General features: G+C 54.6%; 1 protein-coding gene across 7 annotated transcripts in view; it reads left to right on the top strand.

Annotated features, from left to right (window-relative positions):
* The first annotated feature begins 948 nt into the window (after positions 1 to 948).
* The window catches only part of SVIL (supervillin), a 214933-nt gene continuing 208503 nt past the window's right edge, over positions 949 to 7378 (top strand). For 2 of the 7 annotated variants that reach the window (XM_074358441.1, XM_045519224.2), the window contains exon 1: positions 1151 to 1431. The gene's annotated coding sequence lies outside the window, so the exon portion shown is untranslated. Of the gene's footprint in view, positions 1449 to 2303; positions 2435 to 7378 lie in introns of those variants that run through there. The other 5 variants (XM_074358440.1, XM_045519221.2, XM_074358438.1 and 2 more) reach the window with 4 other exon arrangements.

The raw sequence follows: 7378 nt of genomic DNA, 5'->3' as shown, positions 1-7378 counted from the left end.
GCATGCAGGCCAGCCTACAGTGGAGGGGTAGGGATGGAGTAGGGGCTAAAGAAGGCTGGATCTACTGTTGTAGGATTTTAGGGGCAGTGAATCTTAGTTATGGGCTGAATTGTGTTCCTCCAAATTCATCTGTTGAAGCCCTAACTCCCAGTGCCTGAGAATGTGACTTTATTTGGCTGTAGGGTCTTTAAAGAGGTAATTTAGTTAAAATGAAGTCTTACAGGTGGGCTGTCATCCAGGATGACTTGTGTCTCTATAAGAAATTAGCACACAGACACACACAGAAGGCAGCCATCTGCCAGCCAAGGAGAGAGGTCTTAGAAGAAACTGAACCTCCATCTTGGACTTCTAGCCTCCAGATCTACGAAAAAATAAGCTTCTGGGGTCCAGGCCACCCAGTCTGCGGTAGCTTGTCATGAGAGCCCTAGGAAGCTAACACACCCACCTTGCATTTTTCTGAGAGGAGTGCATACTGGGGAGGGAAAATAGGAATCTAAGACTCGGAGGAAAAGAAGGGGGTTGGAGGGAGATTAACAGGAGCCCTAGCTGGTGAAACAGACAAGTAGCACAGGTGGATTTCATGGGTTTACATTTACCTACGCTTTGCAGATTACTAAGTACTTCACGAACCTTAACTCACTCAGCCTTCACAACTGCCTCAGCATCACTTGGGAACTTGTTAAAAACGCAACTTGGCCCTCTCAGATTTAAAGAATCAGACATCGTGGGGGGGGGGGCGCTAGCAATCTGCGTTTTGGGTGGGCAGGAGGCTCTCATCAGCGAATGTGTAAAGTATGAGAACACTGAGAGAGGGGATGGCCCCCTGTAGGGACTCGCAGTTCGAAGGGTGACGTGACTTTTTCACAGTCGTGAGTGGCCGCACCAGGACCGTCTTTTGACAACTGGCCCGGAGCGTCACTGGCTACAACGTTAGCACAGGTTGTCGGCTTTTATTCCTGGAGCCGCCGGACACTCAGAGCCCGCTGGGGGGTCCCTGAGGTCAGCGGCGCCCCTCGGGCCTCAGGGTAGCGGCGGGGCTGGAGCCGCGGGAGCGCGGCGAGTCTCGGGGGCCCCCCTCCTGGAGCCGCTGTGCGCGTGCGCGCGCCGAGGGGGTGGGTCGCGCCGGCCCCGCCGGCCTGGCTCGCGGTCCGAGCCACTCAGAGAGCCCGGCGGCGGCCGACACCCGGGGGCCCTACAATTAATACCCGGCGCCCGCCCGCCGCGCCGGGACTCGCGCGCCCGCACTCGGGGAAGGAGGCGCTGGCGCGGCCTGATCTGCCTCGCAACTTGTCTGCTCCGGCAGCTGCGGGGACCGGGGTCAGGACAGACTCTCCTGGGCCCCTCGCGGAGAGCCAGCGAGCTCCAGGACGAGTGTGCGCCCCCGCCACCCTCGTCGCCGTGGGGAACTGTGTGCAGGCGGCCGGCCGGCAGGTGGGCGAGCGCGCCGGGTAGGTGAGCGCGGTCGGGAAGTTGGGGCGCGCGCGTGGACGCGCTTGGCCGTGGACGCGAAGCGTAGCGTGTAGGTGTCCTCTTCCCTCCACCGGGTACCCCTCCAAAGTTGCACCCAGGACCTGGGGCAGGGCGGAGGCGGGGTGGGGGTGGGGAGCAGGCTCACCTGCGGGAAGTTTGTTTACTCGGACGAAAGAGCGAGTCATTGGACAGCCACTCCCCCCCTCCCCGGGCTGGGGAGCTACACGCCAGCCGGCCTCCAGCCCCCGGACAGACCTTGGGCTCGACGGAGGCTGCGACTGTCCCTGAAGCTCGCCGCAAACGTTTTCCAAGTCCTAGGACTGCGGGGTGTGACAGGCCACCGTCCTCCTCTCTGTCCCTTTAATTCAGGCAGAAGAGGGTTACTGAGAACCAGGACCCAAACTTCGTTTTGACACAGTAAAACTCCCTTTCCAGGGTTTTTAAGCTGGCAGTCACACGCAATTGATGGTTTCCTGGGGACGCCTCCCGGTGGCAGGACTGGACCGGCTGGCCCGCAAGTGGGGCGATTCCGGGCGCGCAGGGGCCCCGGGGCGCGGGGACAGCTCCCGTCCTCTCCACGCGGTGTCGGTCCCTGCCCGGGCTTGGCGGCCCAGCACGGCCCTGGCGCGCTGGCCCTTTCTCAGAAAGAGGTGGCTGCGGAGGCGCGGGGTTCCCTGCACTCAGCTAGGCTCTTGTTTCCGACCCGCTCCGGCCGGGAGTTCTAGCTGCGTGGCCCGGCAGAGGGCGCCCGCTCCCGATTGCGGCGCGGGCCGACGGAAGGGAGGGGACTCGAGCGAGGCTCCAGGTGAGGAGCAGTGAATCATCCCGGGAGGGGGACCCGGTCCTCGCTCCGTGAAAGGAGGCAGGGAGTGGCCGTGGCGCTGCCGAGAGTCGGGGCTGCCCAGCCGCTGTCCGGCGGGGAGCGGCGATTCTGGCCCCCAGAAGTCTAGGGAAAGCTCGGAAGGTGAGGAGAGTCCCTGTGCTTGGTGGCCGAGGGCAGGGATCCGTGCGAAGTGCTCCGGCTGGCAGACACTAAGACACGCCGCGGCACGCTCTCCTTCGGGGACCGGAGGTGGGGTCAGTTAAGACGGGCTCCAGGCGGTCTTGCGGGGGCGGCGGGCAGGGAGGGTTGGTTGATCCCCCGGCCGCCGCGATGGGGCGCTCCCGGGGGCCCGCGGGGTCCCGGAGCAGCAACAAAGGCGCGGCGCGGCCGCGGCTCCCAGCCACTTCCGTCCCCGGCGCGCCCGGGCGCGCGCCTCCCGGAGGTGCCGGCAGGGTCAGGATTTCCCTCCGCGGAGTTTCGGGAAGTTAGCGGGGCGGCCCGTTAGGCGGGGAGGAGGGGCGGGGAAGGGGTGACCCGGGGAGGGGCACGCTTGTGCCCAGAACTGTGACACCGCCGGTTCCTCTCCCCATCGGGCTGGTGGCGAAGGCTGCAGCGGTCCCCGCGCGCTTCCTCTGGGTCTCAGGGTCGCGCCCCCTCGAGGCCCTCGCATCCGTGAGGTCCCCGCGCCCGCGGCCCAGCCAGCCCGCCGAGCCACACCCCCCTCCGCTCGGACTCCCGGAAGGGAGTGGTTTAGTCCCGGGGTGACAGCAGCAGCCCCCGGCACCTGGAGGGGAGCTCCAGAAGGCGGTAATTGCATTATTGTGAGTTAGCAGCCAGGCGGCTCCAGTCCAGGCCGCAATCTGGGTCAGGTGCGGGGGGTTAAGCGCTCCTGGCGGAGGCATTACAGCTCCAGTGAAGTCTTGACAGTTGGTTGCAGCGGGAAGATCCTCACAGAGAATGGAGAGATGAAGAGGGCCCCTTGTTCCCCACTCACCCCGAGATTATGGTAACTTTATGCACAACCCCGACTTGTGTACAAGTCCGTCTTTGAAACGGCGGGGGCAGTATCCCCAGCGGGCGACAGACGTTTCCCGGGAGCTGGATGCCAGAGGAGGTGCTGCGGAAGAGAAACCCTGGGCCCTCTGCTCTGGCGTGAAACCTTATCTAGCAGAAATCAATGGATAGAATTCACGTTTTCTTATCTTATCTGCCGCCACTCCCTTCAGAAGTAGACAAAGGGCAGGCGCTGGCGTTTACGAGGTGCTTATGTAGGAGAGAAACTTACATACACTTGGGGAGGGCCTTCACCATTCTCTTTGAAACTTCCCAGCCTCTTCCAAAGCAGGTTATTTCTATTTTACAGTTGGGGAAACCGGCTTAAAGAGGTTTCTGGGACCAAAAGTCTGTCCTGTTCTAAGGGGTACTGTTTGCTCCTCCCAGTTTCTATGCAAAGGCTGTTCCTGAAAAGTTTTTGTGGATTGCTGAGTGAAGGGGTCAGCTGTAACCCCAGGTTTGGTTTGATAGTGTTAGCTATTAGGGTTAGATTGGCTTTCCACAGGTGGCTGACTTTTGTGTGGGACAGGGCCTCAACTAAACCAACTCTTTGTTTAAAGCTCCAGGTATATAAAGACAACTAAACCCCCTAGAATTAACTGACAACTCCAAAGAGAGTCAGAAACAGCTATCCTCTGCCTTGTGTGGTGTCTCACTAGGCAAGTGGGCCTGGGGTCAGGAACTCCATGGAACTCAGAGCTCTGTTGGCTTTCCCTGCAGGAAGGCAAGCAGTTCCTACCCTGTAGAAGCCTTGTGACTTTGCCACCATGCTGAATGTGTGTGTAAGATTAAGTGAAACCAACCTTAATTAACTGCCTGGTGGATTAAGACTAAACTTCCTTTCAGGCACCTAAGATGTACACATCTTTATGCATTATTGAGCTCTGGTTTGTAAGATGGGATGGTGGCATTGTCGTGAATGTACTTAAAATGTATTGCCTTAAAGAAGATGTTTGAAACTCTGGGATGACAGTCCGTGACTCAGAAGGTCCCAGTGCAGTGCCAGTTGTGGAGGCAGTGAGGCGTGATGATTAAGGACAAGCTTCTGAAGTCAGAACGGCAGGCTTCAAATGTCCCCTCCACCATTTATAGGTCTATGGTGATGGGCAGCTGTTCAGCCTCTCCCAACCTCACTTTCCTCTTCTGGACAATAATAGCATTTCCTTGGTTTCAAGCTGTGGGGGTTACACTTGATCACTGATAGAAGGCACTTAGCAGTGCAGAATCTAGTTCACAGTGGCCTCCCAACGAGTGTTAACTGATAACCATGCTGTTTAGGAACAGAATCTCTCTCCCCTTCATTCATCCAAAGAAATAAGAGTTGATAGTTACTCACTATTCTTCTTAGTTGATACAGCAAGGTGGTACACTTAGCGATTCTTCTTTCTTGTCAGCAAGTGGGGTGTGTGTGTGTGTGTTTTGGGAGCAAGGGGTTGGTAGTGATGGAAAACTGTCTAGCTGCCCAAGGAGTTTACAAGGGGCCCCCGGAACTGAAGGCTTTCCTCGTGGTTTTACCACTGTATAACTTTGTGGCCAGCCCTCCAGCTGTCTCTCTCTCCGTTAAATTTGAAGCCAGTATCCTAATGGCCAAGATGACATGGCTTTAAAAAAGAAAAAAACAAACAAAAAACAAAAAACCCCCACAAAACTGAAACCCAAACAAGCTGGAGAAAAAGAAGCAAGCACATTCTCTTTGTTCATTCACTAGCCGTTTACAGCACTAGAGAAAAATATGTATCTGTGAAAATCATGCTGACCCAGTCTTGGCAAGTGGGCCCATTACTTGGAAAATATTTTCTGGAGTCTGCTGAAAGATGAGCCACAAAATTGACAGGGGAGGGAAGGTGTCTGAGATAACATTTGCAAACTATTTGCTCAGATATGGCCAATTATGTTTGATCTGAAAATTGCCAAACTAACTTTTGGAAGGTGACGTGAAGAGATCTGGATATGTCCAGTTAAGCTGCACGACTAGTGAACAACCACAGTAGCTATTTCATAGGTTAACACACTTGGAAGCTTTTCAGTTTAGCAAACGCAAGTGGAGAAAGTGTTTGTTTTTTTCTTATAATCCATTAAGCACCTTCTGAAAGACCTCTGAATGTTGCTGTTTCCTAGTTCTTGATTTTGCTTTTTGCACATATCTTTTAAATAACCATCATGGGCATCACTGAAAACCTTATAATGTCTTTAAATGCCACCAGAACCTGAAAGTTGTTACCAAGAAGTGCCTGGGACTGGAAGATCCCCCCAGGGAGGGATGGCCCTTTAAAGCAATACATGGCTTTTGCATTTGGGGACGGAATGCAGCCTTCTCCCACTCTGCAGAATGAGTGCATGCACCCGCGGGATGGCACACAAAGGGTTAGCACAAGGTTCCCGCTCTCCTGCATCCCTCTGCATCTGTAGCTACTTGTGGAGCTTCCAGGGCGGCGGCAGGGAGGCAGCAGCTGAGGGGCATGCGCCAGACCTGCGCTGGGCTGTCGCTTCCATTGTGCAGAAGATGAACAGGCGGCGTTATTTTGGATCGCCTGGCCGCTTGTTCAAAAGCACTCTTGCATTTCCCAGCTGTTCCACCAACTTCTGCGCATATGGGAGAGAACTTGCCAGCTGCCGGGGCAACTGTACTTGCATTTGCTGCTTTTGTGCAGTAACCAAGGAAGGTAAAAACCCAGACGCCTTTGTTAAACTGTAGCCATTGTAAGGAGTCCTGTTTGTTTCTGGTATGTCAATGTTATTCCAGATAGAGCGTCTCAGGGGACAAGGTTGAAAAGGAAGTGTCAGAATTAACATTCCCCCTTCCCCCTCCGAATGCAATTTTTTTGAGAATAACCAGTGTGGGTATAGTTTTTCCATACTTAAAACCTAGGCTGCTTTTGTATTTCATTGGCTCACAAAGGGATGGGTCTCATATTAAAACTATTTTGTGATATTGCTGTAACAATCAGGTTTAATTACATACATTTTTCTGTTGCATGAAATATAGAAAAGATACAATGTGTGTCCCAGACAGCGCTCTTTTGTTTTCAGAAGATGAGGGCAAGAGCCGGAGGCACTCTGCCTCCACCTCTTATCCTATCCAGGAGAAAACTTGAGTTTCCAAGAGGTTGTTCCTTAGGCAAGATGATTTGGCTCTTTGGTTTCATTCAGCAAACCTGAGGCTGAGTGTTTGCATGCTGCAGGCCTGCAGACCCTGAGGACAAGGGCTTGTGCCCAGCCCTGGATGGACTCACTGTTTAGAACCGACAGACAGAAACAAGTATGGTGTGAGGGCAGGGTGGACGCAGCACATCTTTTTTGTGTGAAGGTAGTTCTTCATGCAGCTTTTTGTGTAATCATACTGGTGGTGTAATTGGCTCAAATAAACCCAGGGTAGCAAGCCAGACCTGCCAGTAGACCTCTGGAAGGAGGGTCTGGGTTCAGGAAGAAAGAAGAGACATAAGGTTTCTCAAGTTTTGAGTTTGTGTGCTAACAAGAGAAGGCCTTGCACGTGTGTGAAGAGATGCCCGTCTCTCCCTGAGGCCCCTCCCGGTCCTCAGACGCGTGCCCAGCACTCGAAAGCATTTGTCTCCTGATTGTGCGGAGTGGAGGTGAGTGGACGCCCCAAGCAGCTCCACACGTACATCAGATCCTTTATTGGAAGTGAGTCAGCTGCAGTCCCTTTGTTCTAGAAGAGGTTACAAAATCAACCCAATCACTTGGACACGTATAAAACCCTCTGATTCTGACACTCGGCTGACTCTTAGAGCCGCTTCTGGTACAAGAGGCCCGACCTCCGGCTCTCCCTGCAACCCAGGGCTGCTGACCCTAGGCGCACGGTTCTAAGCCCTTTGATCCCTTTCTAGGCTCCAGTTACACATCCTCGAACCTTTCCTTTCACCCCTTTTGCTCAGGAATCTTCGATTCTTACACCGTTTCTGCTTTCAGCTGGTTTTGCTGCCATTTGCATGTGAGACTCTCCAGAACTGTTGGGTTCCCAGGGCCGAGGACTGGTGGGCTGTATTTTACTGAAGAGGAAACTGAAGAGGTTGT

The sequence above is a fragment of the Camelus bactrianus genome, chromosome 35 (assembly GCF_048773025.1).
Source record: "Camelus bactrianus isolate YW-2024 breed Bactrian camel chromosome 35, ASM4877302v1, whole genome shotgun sequence".
Lineage (NCBI taxonomy): Eukaryota > Metazoa > Chordata > Mammalia > Artiodactyla > Camelidae > Camelus > Camelus bactrianus.
Note: the sequence above shows the minus strand (reverse complement) of the source record. Positions and strands in the feature narration are given on the sequence as shown.